The sequence below is a fragment of the Pteronotus mesoamericanus genome, unplaced genomic scaffold, assembly GCF_021234165.1.
Source record: "Pteronotus mesoamericanus isolate MK-2021 breed Mesoamerican mustached bat unplaced genomic scaffold, CSHL_Meso_final contig_56, whole genome shotgun sequence".
In the NCBI taxonomy this organism is placed as follows: Eukaryota; Metazoa; Chordata; class Mammalia; order Chiroptera; family Mormoopidae; genus Pteronotus; species Pteronotus mesoamericanus.
The window spans coordinates 1,710,292-1,734,261 of record NW_026555201.1 but is presented as its reverse complement, the minus strand read 5'-3'; positions in this window follow the sequence as shown (position 1 = coordinate 1,734,261).

Below are 23,970 nucleotides of genomic sequence, written 5' to 3'. Positions count from 1 at the left end.
CCTTGGCATTCATAATAGTATCTCTGAGCCTTTTGTTTGCTAACTCACTCTGTTTTGAATTAGTTACATTGAGTCCCAAGTTTTTACACCTTCCTGAAAACACACCTTTTGGTAGTTCCTTCTCATCTTTACTCTGGACTTGGCCATGTGATTTGCTTTGGCCAATGGAAAAGCAGTAAATTTGACTAAGCAGAAGCTTGAAAAAACTTGCACATTAACTGCCACTAACATGAAAACGAGCCTGAGCTAGCCTGCTGGAGGGTGAGAAACACATGACAGACAGATGAACTGTCTTTGTCAAGATCATCCTAGACCCATCAGCTTGCCAAAAATGCATGATGGACCCTAGTCAAAATCAGCAGAATGACCCAGCTAACCCTTTAACTCATGAGAAATAAGAAATGGTTATTGTGTTAAGCCACACATTTTGGGAGATATTAAGCAGCAATAGCTAACTGGTACACTTTAAAACCCCAAACCCCCATTTGGCTACATGAGACTGGCAGTGCCGTTGCACTGCCTTGTATCAGTGTCACGTGACACAGAACCTATGTGGCCATGTGTGGAAGCACCGCTGAGAGAGCACCAGAATAAGTAAAGCTTTCTCCTGCTTGCCCTTCCCCTTTAATTACATAGGGAGGAAAGGAAACAAAAGTTAAAGGCAGCATGAACTACCAAGACTAACTGCGTATTGCAAAAGGAACCATTTCCCTTGACTAAACTCTTCCAAACAAGTTTTGGCTCCTGAGCATTTTAAACATAGATAGAAAACAATATAAATAATGTGTGTGTGTATGTATGTATATACACATACACACAGAGAGATATGTATTTATATCTATATGGTCCTTAATGAATCAATGAAAGGGACATTTTGAATGTTAAAATGGTGTGAATTTCCACACTCCTATATGGCTTTTCAGGCACCAGACCCATCAGTCTCCAAACCCTGACACCAGACAGTTCATTGTTTTTCAAATTTATGACATTTTTCAGTCCATTGTTTTTAAACTGTCACCCTCAGTGGGTTGCTGGCACACAACTCAATGCTCCTTTTAGCTCCCACTGAGCTCCAGTGATGTACTGGCAAAATTTTCAGTTGACTGATCTCCAGGATGATAAATCCTCTCTGTATGCTTCCTCTGGTGACATTATTAGTATTATCCTCTGCCTTTATCCCAAACAGACATAATTAAGATTGTGATTGTCCATCCTAAACACAGATACTGAAAATACGAAAATAAAAATAGTAATTCTACCAATCTCTTGGTGAAATGGAAGACTAACTCTCACCCAGACATCTAATAGTTTTATGTCATTGCTGCAGAAATGCCCCTAATATTGCGACATCTGTCTGGTCTCTTGAGAAACTATTCTGTATCTCATTCTCAGTTTTTAAAAGATTGTTTTGATCTGCTGAATTTTCTCATTTGCTTTCTGAAATGCATGACTTACAGGTTTTATTCTCATCTCAGGAAATGGCCTGATTTCTCCCAGAGTTTTAAAAGTAATTGCATGGGGTTCAGTGAAAATGGAAGTCAGTTCCTCTTCTCTGTCCTTGGTTGGGTATCAGCTCAGGGTGGAATAAATGCCTGGATGCAGGAATCAAAAATCTAGGTCCAGCTGACTCTGTCCCTAACCAGGGGTATGTCCTCATGCAAGTCACAATCATGTGTGATCCTCAGGTTCCTCATCGACAAAATGAGGATTCGGATGATTTCTAAGGCTCCTTTTAGTACTGAAAGCTTATTAATTACCCACAGAATTTTGTGATTTAAGATGGGGTTACATCCTGATAAACCCATTGTAAGTTGAAAATACCTTAAATGGAAAATGCACTTAATACTACACTACACAGAGTACACAGAGTAACTACACAGAGTGACTAGCAGTGGTTTACCTTCATTATTGCATGGTGAAAACTAACAACTGTTAGTTTTCGACATATGTGGTGTTTCCAATCAGTATACCTAGGTTTGTCCAGAAAAAGCCCATCCACTGTTAAATATAAGTAGAATGGTTTACACAACACTGATGTAACCTGGCAGCCAGGAAAATGAACTGAAAAGCGCTTGAGTAAACAATGACAACTTCTCTATACTAGTCTGCGGGGGTAGGTGCTGCTGAGTGAGCAGGTGAACTGTGTGGCCGTCACATTCAAAATGACTGAGCAAGTAGAGTAACAAATCCGCATCAAATTTTGCATTAAGCTCAAACGCTCCTCCATGAAAACTATTTGAATGATTCAGAAGGCTTTCAAGGATGATGTCATGGGTGCAGCACAAATAAAAATGTGGCAAAAATGCTTCAAAGGTGGTTGAGAATCTGTTGAAAGTGATGTACATTCTGGATGGCCTGCCACAGCGGAACACCTGAGAATGTTGAACGTGTACAGGCTGCAGTCAACAAAGATGGGCAACTGACAGTGCGACCTGGGGATTCCAAAAACTACTGTGTCCAAGATTTCGATGGAGGATCTTGGCGTGAAATGTGTCCTGGCAAAATTCGTTGTGTGGCTTCTGCTACCAGAGTGGAAGGAACATTGTTCTGCCATTGCTAATGACTTAATTCAAACCACTACCAATGAACCAGGTTTCCTCAAGGTCATAACTGGAGATGAATCATGGGTCTATGGCTATGATCTGGAAACAAAAGCCCAGTCATCCCAATGAAAGTCACCTGGTTCTCCATGCCCAAAGAAGGCACAGCAAAGTTGCAACAAGATCAGGACCACGTTAACTGTGTTTTTTGATTGGGAAGGTGTTGTCCATCACGAGTATGCTCCTCCAGGCCAAACAAGTAATAAGGAGTACTGCCTCAATGTTCTTCATCAGTTGAGAGATGCAATATGACAAAAACAGCAACAGCTATGGGCAGCTGGTGATTGGCAGCTTCATCATGACAATGCACCTGCTCATGCATCACATCTCACGTAGTTTTTTGGCAGAACATCAAATCACCCAGGTGAACCAGCCCCACTATAGCCCAGATTTGGCACCTTGTGACTTCTGGCTTTTCCCAAAGCTTTAAAAGGGAAGAGATTTCAGACTGTTGAGATTCAGCTGATGGCAATTCCAATGAAGGATTTTGCAGAGTGTTTCTAACAGTAGAAAAGATGCTGGGAGAACTGTGTGAGGTTCCAAAGTGCCTATTTTGAAGGGGGCTGAGGAGTCATTGTCCTATGTACAATTTCTTTTATCCTGCATCTTCTTCAATAAATGTCTCTATTTTTCATATTACATGGACATAGCTCGTATTTCTTTATTTAAATTGTACACCTGTATAACAACTGTATAAACTTTTCATAAGTATATTTTTCGTTTCCCATTCCATCTTGGGATTGGATTTGAAAAGTAATTAGGGAATTCAGTCAATCAACAAGCACTTATTGAGCGTTTAATATGTGCCAGACCCTAAGCTAAAGGCTTGGGAAAATAAAATGAAAGTGATTACAGTAGTGATGTAACTAATTATTTCTTGAATAAGAGTCTTGTACACACCTAGCCTAAGAAAATGTTTAATTCAATGGATAATTTATTATACAAGACTCAAGAAGAGACTAAAATCTTTTGTTAAATAACTATATTGATAATATACATCCTTCAATGTATTCTAAAGAGATAATGTGAAAGTGATTTCAGTTCTGAGAGCTATTTAAATTAATTAAATTGGCAAGCATAGTATCTGGTGTAGTAGAAGAGAGCTACTATTGTGTTGGCTAAAAAGTTCACATGGGCTTTTTTCTTGTAAGAGGGCCCTAATAGCACTTAGTTGTCTTTAACTTCATTCAGAACAATTTTGTTAGATTGTATTATGACAGCAGTCATATCAGCATGCATTTTTTTAAAAAACTTATCAAAACTGGTGAATATTTCGATAGCCATTTTAATATTGAAGAGGGAAGAAAATACTCAAAATTTTTGGCATATTATACTTTATTATTTCAAGAAAGGTAAAAATGTGCCTTGGCTGGTGTGGCTCAGTGGATTGAGTGCTGGCCTGTGAACCAAAGGGTCACCAGTTTGATTGCCAGTCAGGGCACGTGCCTGGGTTGTGGGCCAGGTCCTCAGTATGGGGCGTGCGATAGGCAACCACACATCAATGTTTCTCTCCCTCTCTTTCTCCTTCCCTTCCCCTCTGTCTAAAAATTAATTAATTAATTAATTAATTAATATTGAAATTTTTTAAAAAGGTAAAAATGCAACTAAAATCAAAAAAAGATTTGTGTAGTGTATGGAGAAAGTGCTCTGACTGATCAAAGATGTCAAAAGTGGTTTGCGAAGTTTCGTGCTGGAGATTTCTCTCCGGATGAAGCTCCACAGTTGGGTAGACCAGTTGAAGCTGATAGCAATCAAATGGAGCTGTTAATTGAGAACAATCAACATTCTGCCACATAGGAGATAGGTGACATACTCAAAATGTCCAAATCAATAGTTATTGGTGAAAATGAAAAATGTGTCTTTTATTTTATGGAAAAATCCATACAGACTTGGCCAATCCAATATAATTTTTAATTTTATCTTTCTATCCCTCCTTTCTCTTTCCATCCTTTCCCTAGGCTTACTCTGACTTCTCTCTCACTCCTCCTACCAAGCTGTACTCAAAGGACAGACCATCAAAGCAGCAGAATCACCAGGCATCATCTTCATCCTGACTCTCATGCTAGTGAAAGACAGTTGTCTTCTTTGGTCCTAAACAGACTACATCCTACCATCTGCTCAGTCCATACTATGCCAAAATGACCTGAAAACCAAGAAGGTAATGGCAAATCTGGTATTATCTATAGTTTTCTGTGTATTAAGAAACCTACAAAAGTTTCTGTATTAACCAGGAAGCCCAATAATTCTCATTGGCCAAAAAAGTCCATATCTGTTATTCTCCATTTCTTGACAAGGTTCAATACAATGGAATCTGTTTGGGGACCACATTTTACAAAACAGATCTTTTGGAATTTTGTTTTTGTTTTTGTTTTTGTGCAGGGGGGGCTGTTTTGTTGTTGTTGTTTTGCTCCAACTGATTAATCTGGAACAACAATTCTAATCTCCATCACCCCTCCACACCAGGAATAAAGTCTTTTAGAATGAAAACCTTAGGTAACTTGTTTCTTCAAATATAATGAAGACTCATTAGTGGTGGTGTATAAGTCATTAGAAAAGATAATTTACCACACAGATAAAACAATTCAAATGTCTTTAAAATACAGCATTTGAGCCATATTTAATGAGATATATTCTAAGGAAAAAAACTTAAACTTTATTCTGTAGTCTAATTGCCAGTGGTAGTATTGGTATTGTTATTTTTAAATATTTAAATCTATAGCATGATTATGATAAAAAAATATGCTGTTGTTATTAGGAGTTAAGATTTTCAGTGTAAGAGAAAAGAGGCAAATGTGTAATTTTTTTAAGTAAAAATTTTATAGCTTGATAGCAGTAATGGCCCAGGAATGAGCACCCTACCTGACCAGATTTAGGACTCAAATGTTACAAACCACTAAAAGGAATCAGGACTCTTTGGAGAAAATGCTGATTCCAGAGCTGGAGTAGGGCATTGTACAAGATAAGCTTGGAGAATTCTGTTGCTCTTGAAAGCAAGGAAGCCATCAAAGTTGAAAGGGACTTAAAAGAACCACCTTGAGGTGTTCCCACTGGCCAGAGATGGGAAAGTTTGAGCATCAAAATGATTAATTATTGCAACTGGTTGAAATACACTGAATATATAAAAAGCCATGATGCAACTTTTTTTTCTCCATTTCCTATGCTGTACTTTACATCCCCATGGCTATTCTATAACTAGCTATTTGTACTTCTTAATCCCCTCACCTCTTCACCCATTCCCCCACATTCCACTCCCATCTGGCAACCATGAAAATGTTCTCTGTATCCATGATTCTGTCTCTGTTCTTGTTTGCTTACTTTGTTTTTTAGATTCAGTTGTTAACTGTTAGGCATTATTGTTCATAGTTTTGATCTTCTTTTTCTTAAGTAAGCCCCTTTAACATTTCATATAATAATGGTTTGGTGATGATGAACTCCTTTAGTTTTTTCTTGTCTGGGAAGCTCTTTATGTGCCCTTCCATTCTAAATGATAGCTTTACTGGGGAGAGCAATCTTGGCTGTAGCTCCCTGCTTTTCATGACTTTGAATATTTCTTGCCAATCCCTTCTAGCCTGCAAGGCTTCTTTGGGGAAATCAGCTGACAGTCTTATGAGAACTCCCATGTAGGTAACTACCTTCTTTTCTCTTGCTGCTTGTAAGATTCTCTCTTTATCTTTAAACTTTGGCATTTTCATTATGATCTGTCTTTGAGTGGGCTTCTTTGCATCCACCTTGTTCAATAGCTCCGTGCTTCCTGTACTTGCATGTCTATTTCCTTCACCAAATTAGGGAAGTTTTCCTTCACTATTTTTTCAAATAGATTTCCAATTTCTAGCTCTTTCTCCTCTCCTTCCAGCACACCCTATGATGCAAATATTTGACATCTTGAAGTTGTCCCAGAGGCTGCTTATACTATCCTCATTTTTTTTGGATTCTTTTGTCTTCTTATTGTTCTGACTGGTTGTTTTTTGCTTCCTTATGTTCCAAATCATTGATCTGACCCTTGGCTTCATCCACTCTACTGTTGTTTCCCTGTAAACTGTTCTTTATTTCAAGTAATGTATCCTTCATTTCAGACTATCTTTTTTATGCTGTTGAGGTCCTAAGTTATTATTATAAAATAATAACTATATATTTCCCATAGTTATTGACTATATTCCCTATAATTTACTTTATATGCCCTTGACTATTTTGTAACTACCAATTTATACTTCTCAATCCCTTCATCTTTTTCACCCAGTTCCCTAACCTTCCTCCCATCTGGCAACAACCTGTCTGTTCTCTGTATCTATGAGTCTGTTTCTATTTTGTTTGTTCATTTATTTTGCTCTTTAAATTCCACATATAAGTGAAATCACATGATATTTGTCTTTTTCTGTCTGACTTATTTCACTTAACATAATACCTTTTAGGTCCATCCATGCTGTCACAAATTGTAGGGTTTCCTTTTTATGACCAAGTAGTATTCCATTGTATATATGTACCACCAATTCTGATGGTCACCTGGGTTGCTTCCATATCTTGGCGATTATAAATAAAACTGCAATGAACATGGTGTGCATATATCCTTTCAAAGTAGTGTTTAGGATTTCTCTGGATATATACCCTGAAGTGAAATCACTGGGTCATAAGGCAATTCAATTTTTAATATTTTGAGGAACCTCCATGCTGTTGAGAAAGCTCTTCTTTATAAAAAGAATTTCAGCTAATAAATGTGGCAGGAATTATAGCACTAGAAAATCATTATTTTGAAAACTCTAATGAAATCATGGTTCAGGCAACCACCAATAGTTGCTAAAACAATTAAGTGAAAAGATAATGATAACTGGGTACCAAAGAAATACCCCACTGTTCTGTGCTTCAGGGAGGAAATGCAACTTTTCAGGGAGGAAATGCAACAGTAGGATCAGATGATCATTCCTTGGATCCTTAAAACTAGAAGCTAAGATATGCTTCCTAATATGATGTAATATGAAATACTCAGCTCCACCAATGAAGTATTCTTGTCAAAAATGTTGAACCCGAACTTAAGACTGTAGCTCTAACTTTCTGTTTATGGAAAATACAAGGGAAAGAAAAACATGTTAAATGCCATCATTCAGAAGTAATCATATAAGCTAGAATAAGGGGTATTCTCCATGACAACTAACCAGGTCTTTTCAACAAGTAAATGGCGTGAGGAGAAAAGGGGATTAAGAATACTTTTAAAGATTAAGAGACACAATCCACAAATGCGTTCACTTCTTTGTATCCTAATTTCAACAAACCAATTTTTAAAATAAAAAAAGACACCTTAGGGAAATTCAAATACAAACTGGGTGTTAAATGATATTAAGGGAATATTACTAATTTTGTTGGGGATTATAATGGTATAGTAGTTAAGAAGAAAATGTCCTTATTTTTAAAGATATGTAAGTATATTAAAATATTTATGGGCAAAAAATATCAGATTGTGCAGGATTTGCTTTAAAATTCTTCAGCCAAAGGGGAAAAAACAAATATGGTAATATGTTAATAATTATTTAAGACAAGCATATGGAGCTTCATTATGCTATCTTTCAACTACTATATGTTTGAATTTTTTAGTAACAGAAATTTAAAAGAAAAGGTTTTTTCAATGTAATAAAAATATTTTTAAAGCCCCTGCCTTCTGGAGACGACCTCATAATGACTATAATTATTTTGCTATAGGGAAATGACCATTGACTTTCAGAATCTCTCTGTAAGCATCTGAAGTCTTAAATTCATGGTGAATATTTTAGTACTCCCTTTTGTTTTACCCAAATTAGATATTATATTTCTTCCAAAATCTTTTCTCTAAATCCCATATTAACTGCCACCTGCTTTACTAAGTCTATTCATTCATTTATTTAACAAATAACTAGTAGGTGACCTCAGTGTTACACACAGGAGATATTGTGGAAGCAATAAAGACAAGTTCTTGACTCTCTCTGAGCTGACACTCGAAGTGACAGAGAGGAAGAAAGAGGAAATTACAGTATACAAAGAAGCATGCTATGATCGGCGCCTGGAGGGTACCACAGGAGAGAGACCTAACCTAGTCCAGGAGTGATATGTGCAGTGAGAGCTGGAAGGAGTGAGCCAGGGATCAGGAGACCAAGAGTAATCCAAGCATAAGAAACAGTATGTGCAAAAGAAGAGACATACTATATTTTGCCATGTATGATGCACACTCACGTGTTTGACCCAAACTTTCAGGAAAAAAAAAAAACTTTCATTTTAATTTTTAATTCAATCTTTTATTTATTTATATTTAGGAACAAAACCAATTATTGTATTCCAGGGTATTATTTTGCATATGGATATCGCTATTGCTTTCTAGAGTTACACTTTTAATGCATAAGCATAAATAAAGGAATTAAAAATATTTATATAGATACAAAATTAGTACTACCCAAGTATAATGAGCATCTTTATTTTTCCCTCAAAAATTTGGGCAAAAAAGTGCACATTATACATGGCAAAATACCATAATAAACTAGAAAAAGGCATGTTCTTGAAACCTGTGATAGTTATTTTCATGTGTCAGCTGGCCCATGGGGCGCCCCAGTATTTGGATCAAACCTTATTATGTGTGTGACTGTGAGGGTGTTTCTGAGTAAGAATAATATTTGAACTGGTAGACTGAATAAAGCAGATAGCCCTCCTTCATGTGGATGGGCCTTGTCCAATCAACTGAAGCCTGAATAGAACAAAAAGGCTGAGGAGGAGGGAATTTCACCTGCCTGACCACTTCAGCTGGGATGTTGGTCTTCTCCAGCCCTCAGACTGGAACTTATACCATCAGCTATCCTGGTTCTCAGGCCTTTGGATTTGGCCTAAAATTATACCACTGACTCTCCCAGATCTCCAGCTTGCTGACTTCAGATTTTGGGACATTGTCAGCCTCCATAATCATGTGAACCAATTCCTTCTAAGAATAATTTACTATTATAGTATATATTCTCATTCTCTCTCTCTCTCCTCTCCCGTTTCTCAGGAGAATGGCTGATAGGAGAATGACTGATACAGAACTAAAAAGAAAAAAGAAAAAGAAAAAGTTTAATAGGACTACACATGAAGTATATGTTTGAGAAAGAGATGAAGTTCAAGAATTAAGCAGGAGCTCACATACTGAACAATTTATCCCAAAGAAAATGAGAATCCATGGGATTTTTAAGCCTCGTCAGATTTGCATTTAAGAGAGAACATGTTGGCTGTCATGTGAAGAACAGATCGGAAGGGGCAAGACAAGAGTAAAGGAGAACAGGTAGGAGGTTATTTAAATATCCCAGTCAATAGGTTCTCACCATAGCATCCCCGTGGAAGTATTCATGGCCTTTAACCCTCCCGCCTTGGAGCATAGATATCTGCACATTTTCTTTCTTCTTCTAGAACAGGCTCCTTAAGGGTAGGAACCAAGTCTCATCTTTATTTCACATAGCCTTATAATCATAGCCTAGTAATAATAGGTACCACTTAATACTTAGGATGTGCCAAGCACACTACAGACATAATGTCTAATTCTCACAATAACCATACAAGATAGCTACTTTCCCCCATTTATCAATGAGGATACATTCGGCATTTGCCCAGGCTCACACAGCTGGTAAATGGCACAGTTTGAATTCCTACGCAAGTCTGCCCCACTCCAGATCACATGTTCTTTGCAAGATACCATGCCCTCCCTGGAGAGCACCTGCCCCTCGTAGCTGATCAGTAAACTCACGTACAGTTGAGTTGCAAGCTGCCTGAGTCCAATCTTACTAAACTATGGATTTTTCTTTTGATGCGTGCTTGCCTACAGATGACAGAAAGAAAATATGTTACCTATGTTTTGGGTTTTTTTAATTTCTAAACTACTCCATTGCAAAGGTCTTTTTATTCTCACAGTGAATGGGAAGGTGCACTCCAGGGATTTTCTCTATAATCCTGTAAGCAGCAAGGTGACTTGACTGGTGATGTCAGAAGTAGCAGAAGAGGATGCTAGAGCCAAGGTGGGGAGCCAAGGCTGGCCGAGAGCATCAGCAGCAGGCTCTGGTGCACTTCGAGGAAACATTAAAGGCCGGCATCACTGTGCTTAATCCATAATGCGACAGAGCCGCAACCCCAGCGGTTTTGAGAAACAAGAATCAGCAGAATTTTGCAACTGTGATGGAATGTATAAGCAACTAGAAGTTTCAGGGAAGCCTTCATTTCATTACCTCAGCAGTTGTATCCTGACCTTGGGGCTGCTCTTTTTAAAAAAAAATGCTTTTATGTGTTTTCACTTAAATGGAATTAACATTTTTCCCTTCGTGCCATGAACTTGTGGTAGATGCATGCTTTAATAGATTGCAAGCCGTTTTTCAATGTCACGTTTCTAGAACAGTGTTATGGAACAAAACTAACTGTTGTCTATATTGGAGGCATTCTATTCACAGTAAGATAAATTGGATTTCTAAACTGTGATTTCCATTGTGCTACCTCTGTGTATCAAGAAAGCTATCCTGATGTGCACAGCAGTCAGGCTACTTATTTATACAGTGAGGTCCAGCTTTATGGTGAATCCATCATCTTTTTCTTCCCAAGGGAGGACAGAAGTACAATGGAAGCATAATTGTAGACCACCATCTAATGGAACAGGTTAATGAGGATACACTACTCTCAACATCATTATGAACATTCAAAGACTAGAACATAATCCATTCCTTAAGAGGATTAGACAACACTGTGAATTGTCCAATTTATCACTGTGAGTTTGTGTGTATGTGAAGTGTTCTTTCTCGTTCTCCCCTTTTTTAAATAATATTTTTTAGATATATGCATACATATAACTATTTTAGGATGCAGACTGCCATCAATAAACACAATCCTATCTTTCAATTTGTAAATTTAGATTCCACTAATCTTAACTTTTAATATGTTGGGCGGTGTCTTGGATGGCACTTCACAACCTATTTTTTTTAAAGATTTGCTAAGTGAATTAGTAAAGCAAAAAATGTTATAGAAAATGTGAGGGTTCCCTACATTGTGACTGAAAGGCAAAGTTGAGGCAGTAAAGCTTAAGACCACAGACTCTAGAGCCTGTCTTCCTAGGTTCGAATCTCATCTCACCACTGTTGTGATGAATTGCTTAACCTGTCTGTGCCTCAGTTTTCTTACCTGTAAAATGAAGATCACAATAGTGGTGATCTCCATTGTACAGATTTGTACTTATATACAATATACTTCATAGCGGATTGTCATAAAAGTCAGAGCTAACAACACACAATAAACACTAGGTGGTACAAGTTATGTTGTATTTGTTGTTATCAGGAAGCATCTTTTTCTTAAACAAATAAGTGATGAACTAATCATAGTTCTATCTTGGTTATTCCAGCAGATTTTCTTAAAATCTCTAGCAGGCAGTAATGTATGCTTCATTCACATTACTAGGTATCTTTGAAAGTAGGAAAACTGCATTCCTTTAAAAAATATTTTATAATTCAGTTTTCCCCATGATTATTTTTTATTTTTGGCATTTTTCTATATTTACAGTAAACAAGATTATCCAGCCAGTACCTGGGCCTTGTTCCTTTCTTCCCGGTCAGATCCTTATAGGATTTGAAAAATATCACAACCTGCAACATTGTCCACTGTGAGGACACACGAAAAAATTCTTTTGTTTTTGGCATGGGCCACTTGCGTATACTGGAAACCACACTTATGTTTTATTTGTTAAATGCTAAAGAGAAAGGGGACATTATACCTTAGCCTATTTCAGAAAGAAGTTACAGAAGAAAAGAATAAAAACAAGTGACATTTTCCTGGTTCACTTGAATTAAGGAACATCCACAAGGACAAGAGAAGTGGTTTTCATAAACAGCAAGTCAAAGAAGCTATATCCATATTTTGTGTCAATGCAAAACTGCCAAGTGATTTTTCCTAAAATTTAAATTTTTCTCTCCAACTAAACTGATTTTCTTGGGTACACAGAATATGTATTATCCATCCAGGTAGTATCTAACAAATACAGAGTGGGAAATAAATTCTTCTTGACCTAAATAAACTTGAATGAGCACATAGCACAGCACTAGGTTCATGGGAAGCACTCAATATTTTTTTTGAATGAATAAACCAGAGGAAGTTTCATGGAAACTAGTTCCAGGTGATCTGTCTTCCAGGTTGTAATCAAGAATAAGAAAACATATATAGCCCTGGTCAGGTGGCTCAATTAGTTGGAGTGTCATCCTGAGCACCAAAATGTTGCAGGTTTGATTCCTAGCCAGGGCACATACCTAGGTTGCAGGTTCAATCCCAGGGGGTATAAGAGGGTGGGGAGGAAGTCATACAGAAGGAAACCAATCAACATTTCTCTCTCACATCTCTCTCTCTTGAAAAATAATTAACCATATCCTTGGGTGAGGATTTAATAAAAAGATGGCTAAATTTGACTACATTAAAATTAAGAACTTTTCACTAAGAGACACCATTAAGAGAACAAAAAAGCAACGTACAGAGTAGAGAACTGAAAAAGTGACAAAATGCTCATGTCCACACAATATAAAAAACTATTACAAATGAATAAGAAAAAGACAGGCAGCCCAATCAAAAAGAAAGGCCAAGACGTGAACAGGGATTTCATAGAAGAGGAAAACACCAATGTTCAATAAACATAGGAAAAGATACCAATCTCTTTAGTAATTAGGAAAATGTGAATTAAAACCACAATAAGATATGACCTCATTTTTACAGATTTGCAAGAATTTTTAAATCACAGCATCAAGCATTGGCAAGGGTGTGGCATGACAGAAACAGTGTATCTGCTGGTAGGAGTATAAGTTGGCAAAAAAAAATAAAATCACTTTGGCATTATCTAGTGAGGCTGAAGGCATGCATCAGCTCCACTCCTAGATAAATTAGAGAAACTCTTGCCCAAGGGAACCAAGTAACATGCACAAGAATGTTCAGAGCACTGCTGTTTGCCAGGGTAGAAAACCAGGACCAACTCAATGTCATCAACAGAGGACTGCATAAAGGTATTATGCTGTTTCATACAATGGAATTCTTTGCTGCTATGAATTATAGATACATACAACAAAGTGGATGAATCTTAGAAACATGTTGAAGGAAACAAGTCACCAAAGAGTACTTATAATATGATTTCATTCTTATAAAGGTCAAAAACATGTAAATAAAATAATATCTTGTTTGTGGACACAGATGTATGTAGTCAAACTATAAAGAAAAACAAAGGAGTAAGAAAATCAAAATTCATTACACACACAGAATAAGTCATATCACTCTGAAGGTAGAGAGAAGAGGTGGAACTGGAGGGATGCACAGAGGACCTTGAAGGTAATGAGAAAGTACGAGTTCTTTAACAGGGTCATGAATCCCTGGGGATCTACTGTATTGTCATTCTTTAGTGTTTAGACATATTTCATGTATTCTCTTTTGTACATGTAACATACAACCTAAAAATATTTTTAAAAAAGACAATAAGTGACAAAATATTTATCACATGTTTAAAACACAGGATTAAAAGTTTAAAATAAAATTACCCCCTACCAATTATGAGAAAAGGAAAACACACTAGAAAATTGAGCAAAGAATATGAACATGCAGATCACACAGTAAGAAATGCAAACAGCCAATAAATATTTAAAAAACCATTCAACTTCACTAGTCATAATGATGCAAATGAACAAGAACTATATGTCACTCATCAGATTGGAACTATTTTTTAAAATGTGATGCTATCAGGATTACTAAGGATATAAAGAACAAACTGACAAAGTCTTGTGGCAGGCAATTTGATATTATCTATCAAAACTTAAAATGTAAATATACTTCCACCCAGCAATTCCATATCTAGGAATCTACCTGATAGAAAGAGGAATACATTTGGTCAAGTTGTATATTAAATGTTTATTGTAGCATTATTTGTAATAATGGAAAATTGGAAACAACTTAAATGCCCATCGATAAATAAATTAGAACATAACTGCATTTTATCATTTTGAAACGTTTTCAACTGCAAGTAGAAATTGTGCCTTAAATAAATAGGAGCTCATTCTTATCACATAACAAAAGTCTGGATGAAACTAGTGCCAGTGTTGGTTCAGCTATACCAAGTTGTCATCAAGGACTCAGGGTCTTTTTTCCTTCTGCATCTCCATCCTTGTGTGTAGATTGGATTATTCTCAGCCTTGCACTCTCTTTTTCTGCAGTATAGCCTTGCAGTGTGCCAGAAGGGGCTGATCTTGGACTGGGCCTTGCAACATGCACCAGCTAATTGAATGTGGGTGGAAGTAACTGTGTGTGTTAGTTCTAAGCCAAGGTCTTAAGAGGTATCTCATGTTTTCTACTCACTCTTATGCACTACTGTGATCCATCATGAGAACTACCTTAGGAAGCCCCTGACACAGAAGAATGAGGAAATACATAGAAGAGGCTGGAACCTAAAATCACAGCTTGGAGCCAAGTCCAACCAATCCCAAGGGAGCCCAGAAGAACCAGAGACAACTCACACATCTGTGAGCAAGAAAATAATGTTTATTTTTGTAATGCACTGAGATTTCAAGGTTGTGTGTTAGATAAAAGAACTGACTAGTACACTTTCCATGTTGACTTTCCATTCTTGTACCTGTAGCTCTATGGTCTCAAGATGGTTACAGTTCCAGAAATCAGTAATTACCTTCAAATGCAGAGAGTTGAGGTTGTGAGGAAATAGCCAAGGTGAAGAAAAAACTCCTTGTGACTCTCTTGCTTTTTTTATCAAGGAATAAAGATATTTCTCTGAGAACTTTCCCTTATATTTCATAGATCAGAACTGTGTTGCATGATTACTCTAGCTATTAGGGAGGATGGAAAGTAAATTCCTGTAAAGGGAACCTTCTCTAGCTGGAAAAAGAACTTATGTTCCCTGAGGTCAAGGGATATCTGCCTTCTGCCTGGACAAAATCAAGGGTTGCTGGCAAAGCATGTATAACTGTGGTGTCTACTACATACAGGATGTAATATGGAGCAAAGGTCAAATAAAATCAGGTATATTTATATGTCGTGACATGAAAAAAATCTCAAAGACATATCATTCAAAAAGAATAGCAAATTACAAAACAATATGTATAGTTATGTTTAAAAAATAAGACCTATAAGTTTGTTTGGGTACATATATATGCATGTAAATACATAGAAAGGGGCTTGAAAATGCATATAAAATCTTTCACAGCAGTCGCTGCTGAGAAGAAGGTGGTTTGGGAAGAGGGTGTATTTAACTGGACTTTCTCTATTTATTTACGGACTAAGTATCATTTGATTTTTCATACTTACTGTCACTTGATTTTTTAAAGAATGTACAATAATTTGTGGATTGCTTCTTTAAAGATTACTTTTCATTAAAAAATAAAAGCTGTGTAAGTGAAAAAACTCAACAGTGTAAAAGAATACAACCCAGAGCAGGTCGCTCTCTTTTTTTAAATCAAAGGCTAAAAAAAAGAAAAAGAAAAAAAAAGAAAAGAAAAAGTTTTTCTCTATAGTCCAACCAATTTCTAGCTCCTAAGAAGAAAACAAAAATCATTCAGACAAAGTGCTCTGTTTGCCCATTGTTACATCTTCAAAACAGAATTCCCCTTTAAGGTCCTATCTCTCTCCTGTTAACAACAGTTTCATTAACAACATTAGCTTACCCAGCCAATGAATGTCTGAACACCCCAGACATTCCCAACTGGCCAGTTCGGAGGCCAGATTACTTATTGTTTGAATCGTTTATTGCAAAATGCACTCTCTTATACTCATCCTTGCCACCCACTATCAGCAACCAAGGCGCTTGTGTACAAATTCGATCTGTCTGAAATGCACTCATTCTTCACTCTTAAAAACCATGAGTATAAAATCAAAGATGTTACCAACTCTAAAGATGACTGAAGAAAAGACTATACCTTTAGTTCAAAAGTGGTTTTTCTAGAAATTATTTCAATATTCTAAACACTCTTTCTCATATAAGAAAGATTCCTGAATAAGCCAAATGAAAAAGAGGAAGGCATTTGTTTCTTTTATAAAAGATTCTAAAATAATTGTAATGGTAAGGTCTTTATTTTATTTAAAATTATAAATGGAAACTAAAACACCTTTCATCTCAATTCCATGTATTAAGACCTGAACTAAGAACTAAATGGGGACCCCGGTATCAAAAAAAAAAGATGATTAAGTTGCACTTCCCACAAACAGCTTATAATTTGGTAAGCAATACAGAATTAAAAGTGGATAAATGTAATCGAATAAATAACCAGCTTTAAAAGGGCAGAAATGTAATGAGAGAGAGAAAATTGTATTTTCCAGAACGCCTCTCAGGGAAAATATTATACGAGGTTAGAAGAAACATTGCACTTGGCTGAGCGGCGTTGGGGAGAGCTCTGGGGATGCGGAAGGAAGGAGATGAGCACCAGCCCGCGAGCAGCGAGGCGTGGCCGCCAACCGCCTCCTGGCCTAATGGGCACTGCAGTTGCCTGCCCTCAGTGCCGAAGCCACAGGAGGCGTTGTCCTGCTCTCCCAGCGTTTGCTCTCCTTTCCGCACACTTGGCCTCTCGTCTAAACAAGTGTGGACAAAGCAAAAGGAGGGATTGACATCATGTTTTAAGTTTTGAAACAGTTACGGTAACAGCTAGGCATGAGAGGCCATAGGGGAAATTAAGGCAGGGCCCTCACCATTGCCATCTGACAAAGAACTTATTCCAGGAGGCTAGAAGCAAAGAAGGCACGTCTCACCCCGTGGACCCAGCAGTCCTGAGCCTGGTCCCGTAAGGCTGCCAGGCATTCCGAACAACACGTTATGGTAGTGCAGCGGGGAAGCCCTTGAAAGTCTGTGTGTATCATCTCCCCTGGCTGGAAAAAGGAAAACCTTGAGACTGTGTATTCATTCCAAGGCCTGGACGGAGAAAAGGAGAGGGGATCCACAGTGCCCAAAGAAAAGCCCATAAAACAACTTTGGGTAACTGCTTACCCCCTGTCACGTATGCAAAATGAACAAATAGAATCTGGAGCAAGGTAAGGATTCAGGTGAACAGTCCCCCTGCCATACTTACATTTGGGCAATCACGTGCCCCTGAAAGCTGGCACCGCATTTACCCATCCATCAAAACGGAACGTCTTCACCCCCGCCCCACCGACCATGTAAGTCCTCAGAACCAAGGACTCGCTCTCTTGGCTCTCTTCCCCCCGGCTGCCCAGCCTCTGGCCACCCCTTTTCGGCCACCCGGCCTCTGGCCACCCTTGCTGTTGCCACTCATGCTTTTGCTCTTCCATTAGAACTTAGCACTAATAAGCTTTGCTTGCACGCTCATAGGTTTGCTGACCTATAATTCTTTACTGTGTCAGCAAGAAAAACCAGGGTTTCTCCAGTAATGTATTTGGTGCCAAAACCTGGGATTCTGACTCAGATCCTAACTTGGATCTCACATTTTGTCTCCAGCTGTTTGGAACACAGTGAGTACAGCCTCTGGCCTTTGAGATAAAAGAGATGGTGCGCTGTGGGGGTGGGGCTTTCAAACGTTCTAGGCCTCTGTTGGGACATAGAACCAATGAAATCTGAAATGACTGCTCAGGTTCCACCTGGGCTACAAAGACAAAAGAGGCACTGTCTCCCGCCCCACCCCCACCAACCTGCCCAGAGTTCTTGGCCATCCCTACGTGAGCGGTGGGCCTCACAGAGGGGTCTCAGGTCAATCCCCAAGATATGCAGGGCCTCATCGGGAACTCCCATCACCCACCACGTGGACTCCTTAGCCTTTTCTGCTTCTAAACCTGGCCAGAAGAAAATCAGTTTAGATCATTGGCCTGTTGTAAGCTTGCAGCACCGCTCTCCCCCAGGTGGCTTCTTGCAGCATCTTTCTTTTCTCTAGCACTTCAATTTGCATCCAAATATCCCTTGCAGGATCTGTAAGGAGGAGCAATGATACATTTGCCAGGTGAATGTCCTGCTCTCCCCACTGCCTGGAGAAATTTCTGCACCCTTTGGGCACAGGTCAAGAATTTAAAAGCCACTAGGTTGTTCACGGCAACAAAAACACCTGTGAGAGGATGAACTGGGACATGGACTGGGAGAGAACACTAGGTTTCCCACCAGCTGTAAGCAGAAGTCCACACAACTAGCAGCACATGGTAAAAACAACCAAACGCCTGTCCCTACAGCACATTCCCCACTTAGGTTTAGTTCTTGAGGGGAGAAAGCAAGATTTTAGCCCTTAGTGGAAAGTGCTGGCTCTTCCAGTTTCCTTTCTCCTAACTATGCTTTTCTTCCCTCAGATTTGCTTCCTTCATAGGTTTCCTCCTCTTCCTGTCATAATAGACTCCTTATGTCCAATGTTTGGCAACCTAATCAGGCTTAAGTTTTGAAGGACTTACGCTTACTTTGGAATGTTGGGTATGTATGTTGCAGAAGTTTCAGGTAAGTCGTAGATGGTCTATGCAAGTTGAAGAAGGATTGTGTAAGGAGACGGAAGGAAAAAGAAGGAATTAAGAAAGAGAAGGAAAGGGAAGGAGAAAGAGGGAATGAGAAGGTGAAGGTTTGTGAAGGAAAAGGGTAAGAAGGAATAAAGAGATATATGCGACATTCATGTGTGCCATGGGAAGGAAGGACAGTAGAGTTGTTTACTCAAGAAGAGAAATGGAAATGGAAAAGAAATAAAAAGGAGAGGTAAGCACATAAAAGCCTTTGAAACATTGTAAATTCTAGACCAAGGAGGACCTTGCCCTGGGGACAATAGGGAAATTCAAAGGAAGCAAGCTAATCAGGCTTAAGCTTTGGGAACCCTATTATGCTTGTTTTAGAATGTTGTGTCTTGAAGATGGAAAAATGAGCATGTAAGTCTTCGCAAACTCATCACAGCTTGCAGCAACAGCAGGGTGCCTGTCTTCCCAGCAGAGGAAAAAAGACGATACTTTAAAACTCAAGCAAGCTAATCAGGCTTGCGGTTTAAGGGACTTTTGCGTATTTTAGAATGTTGTGTCTTAAAGAAGGAAAAATGAGCATATAAGCCTTTGAAACAATGACTAAATTAACAATAGGGTAATTAACTCGCTACTCAAATTCATTACAGCTTGCAGAAACAGCAGGGTGCCTGTCTTTCCAATGCAGAGGAAAAAAGCGACGCTTTAAAACTCAGGCCGTTTTTGGCCTCTGCTTGAAGCCTGAGTGATATCTCAGCTATTTTGTTCCAGCCTCAAAGAAATTTGCATGAGAATCTTACTGCTTTTAACTGTCTGTTCTGTGTCTCTGTTCCTCCACGGGAGCAAGTACAAGTTATTCTCTGCTTGCTTTCTTATCTTTTGGGGACTTGTTTTGATCGTTGGTGTTTTGTACATGCCAGGAAACTTCTGTCTCCACCATTTGGGCTTCGTGCATTTGGTCCTCATCAGGGTCGTGTGTGGTAATGGTTGGTGTGAGAAGAGATTCTAAAGCTAGTATCCCAGTCCCTCCTGGAAACTTTGCCTTTGCTTTAGATGTCATTTTTGTTTCTCTTTTAAAAAAGGAGTTGATTCCATCAGAGAGCCCGTTAGGTAGACAGTAAAACTCAGGAACAAGCCATGCCAAGCTTGATATCTTCTCTGCCTTTTCTATGGCCTCTGTAAAAGTTGTCAAAGTCACTAGATAATGAAACAGCTCACTTTTGAACACACTAAAGGAATACAGTAATCACCAAGACTAAAACTTTTTCTTTCTCTAGCCTCAGAGAGTAGGGGGCACTCTGTATTCCCAGCTCACTCCCACCCCCGACCCCAGTATTTTACAGAGATAAGCTTGCCTCTCCTCCTAAAAAACACCTTGTACTTTTTAATCCAGTAGGCCCCCGAGACCAGAGTGACCCAGGGCCACACAGGTGGCAAATACTTCACCACAGTAGGGACCTCTCTCATTGGGTTAAACAATATTATATTGGCCTCCAGTCTTCACAGGAAATATACCATAAGACTAGTGCCATCCCCTCTCTTTGGCTCCTTGTGGCTGAGGAGCCAAAAAATCTTTAAAAAAAAAAAAAATGCCTTGAGATCTGAAGAAAAGGTCCAGTTCAATTGAAGCTGTCAACTTCACGGTAGCAAACGGGATTTGAGCAGTCCCTGGTAAGCTTAGCGCTTAGCCTCTTTGTCTCTATGTCACCAGAGACGTCTGGTGGCTTTGCATTGGGAAAATGGGGGATGCCCTTCAACCTACTAGGTGGCTCCTGGGGCAAAGCCACCAGGATGCCTCTCGGAGTCCAGGAGCTCTTGTTTTTCTTTTCTTTCTCTGGCCAGTGCATCCAAGCTTTGTGTCACCAGAGACGTCCGGTAGCTTTGCAGAGGGATGAGGGGGGATGCCCTGTAACCCACGAGAAGGCTCCTTGGGTATCAAGGCGGACACTTCTCTTGGGAGCCCAGGAGTTCTGCTCTTTGTTGTCTTTTCCTACATGTGTCAGAGACCAGATAGGAAATACACCCTCCATCCCCCCCAGGACCCCGTTGGGATGCTTTCTTAGGAACTGGGATAAGTTTGACCCTGAAACTCTCCACAAAAAAGCTAATTTTCTTGTTTAACACAGCGTAGCCTCAGTATAAGTTAGGAAATAAGGAAATATGGTCCGAAAATGGGAGTATAAATTACAATAATGTACTCCAATTACATCTATTCTATCAAAGGCTAAGCGAGTGGTTGGAGCTTCCCTACAGGCAAACCTTTTTTGTATTGTCTCATGTTCCATCTCTTTGTTCTGGGTTGAAGGAAACATTTACTTTGGGGTCTACTGATATGAATTATGATAAAGTTAAGGAAATAACACAAGAAAAGGAAGAGAACCCTGAGCTCTGCCGCAACTGACTGACAGAGGCCTTTCAGAAATACGCTAATGTAGACCATCCTCTCCAGAGAGTTGAGTATTAATGGGGCAACACTTTATCACCCAGTCAACCCCTGATATCTGTAAAAAGCTTCAGAAATTACAAGTGGGACCCCCAAACCCCTTTGGCACAACTGATGGATGTTACCTTCTCAGTCTTTATCAATCAAGATTTAGGGGAGAGACAGGCCAAGCTACTTGCACTAGCTATTAATGGCAACCTTGACCATGGCCAGCCACCTCAAGGTGACCCAGGAAAGTCACAAAGGCCTGAAGGGCACAAGCATCAAACATGCTTTAAGTGCAAACTGCCTGTACAGTGGGCAAGGGAATGCACTAAGCCACCCCCGGGGCCATGTCCCAAGTGGGAAGGTACAGCCCTGATCCCTGGCACCGGCAGGCAGTCCACCCTCGTTCCCAGGGTGGAGAGGGCTCATCTCCTACGGCCATGGCAGCACCTGAGGACTGAGGGTGCCAGGGAGCAGGGTGGCCCCAGCCTGCACCAGCATCTCTATCTCTCCCGAAGAACCCCGGGTGATGCTTGACGTGGCAGGTAAGAAAATTAATTTTCTTGTTGATACTGGAGCGACTCGCTCTGTCCTCAGCTTTTATACCGGACCTCTCTCCTCTAACCCAAGTAACATTATGGGGGTTGAAGAAAAATATAGGACTTGTTTGTACACGCCTGTCATTTGTCGATTCAAAAGCCAAATTTTTCCACAATATACTATTTGGACCCCTTTCTTCCCCAACTTGACTCTAAAAATAAATTTTCAAACCATACCTTTAAACATGACACGGATTTATAGGACTCTGCGGAATAACTGAATCGGTGCTGCATCCAGCACCCCACGGCCTGGCACTGGAAGCCTCATGCTGGGTCATCAGCTGCACTGACAGGAAGCTTAACGCACAATAGAAACCTCATAAAGGTTCCTTGTGTGAGTTCCAGCAAAACAGATTTAACAATCAATTGCTGCTCTTGTTGTGCTTATGCAAACAAACAGGCCAAATTAAAAGTGGACTTAATGCAGTCCCTTTAATGACAATGAGGGTGACCTTTGGGAGAAAAGTCATGATTCGAGTAAAATCACAATGCTCAGTGGTGGACAGTAGACGAGTGCAGCTAACTGTCTTCAAAGTTTGTTTTCATTTGGAAGTTGAACCCCGGTTTGTAACATCATCAGAGATGCTCAATTTATAGGCAAGAAGGATCTGTCAAATTGCCACCATTAAATGTCATTCCAGCAATGGCCTTGCAACTGGATATCTTCCCAAAAGTCAGTCTTACAAACTCAGGCTGGCTTCTGGGTTGTTGTGTGAATTAACCATTTTGCAGAAGTTTGCTGCTTTCAGGTTTGCCTGTCCACGCGACGAGCCCCTGCACCTGTTCCAGCCAGGAGCCAAGTCTCACTGACGACCTGGAAGACTCAAGGCCTTGAACAGCAGCTGGCCGAATAATGGGCTGGTCCCTATGACGCCCTGTTGACAACACATTCTTGCCTAAAGCTGATGGGAATCAAGCCCTGGATCTACCGCACAGCACTGTTATTAATTATACTGGTAATATTATTATTTGGACCCATGATAATCAACTTACTAAATTTATGTCTTCTAGAATAGAAGCTATAAAGCTACAAATGACAACTATCGACCTCTGGAATGTCAGACTCTGGACATCTATCATGGGCTGAGGGAGGGGCACCTCCCGCCACCTCCTCTGACTGATAGGTAGCAAGCAGATGGGACCCAAAGAAGGCTCAACATCCCTTTTACAGCAGGAGGCAGTCAGAGCAGTCATCACCCCAAAGCCCCAAAGATTTGGGTTCCAAATGCTTCAAGCGGGAATGTCAGGTAGGACAGACAGCAAGCCAAGGCAGGGAGGAGTAAGGAGAGATGTTTCATCTGTTGACCCAGAAGCCCTGAGCCCAAAGTCCCCAGAGATTTGGGTTCCTATTATTTGAGGGGAGGATGTTATAGTAGCAGCTAGGAATGAGTAGCCAGAGAGAAAATAAAGGCAGGGCCCTCACCTTTGCAATCTAACAAAGAAATTAATACCAGAGGCTAAAAGCAAAGGGAGACATGTCTCATCCATTGACCCAGTAATACTGAGCCTCTACTATCTCATCCCTGAGCTCCAGACCTTTGTTTATCATCTCCAGATTTAAATCCTCATCTTACCCCAGCTAGCCTGCCTGCCTTATCTTAGCAAGTAAAACACCGTCAGCCACTTTACCTGAATCAGAAACATGGTAGTCAGCCTTCTCTCCTCTCTCAGGCTCCTCCACTACAGTGAGTGACTGTTTGACCAGTTCTACCTACTAAGCATCTTCCAAATGCAACTCTGTCAGCACACTCCATGCCACTGCCTTAGTTCAGTCTATCATTGCTCCTTTCTTGCCCTAATAACTCTCTATATGGTACTCTATTCTAGTCTCATCAGCCTCTGGCTGTTCATCTTCTTCTGTTGTCAAATGATCTTTCTAAAATGGTCATTTGATTATGTTGTATTAAAATCCCTCAGGGCTATTATTCTTCCAACA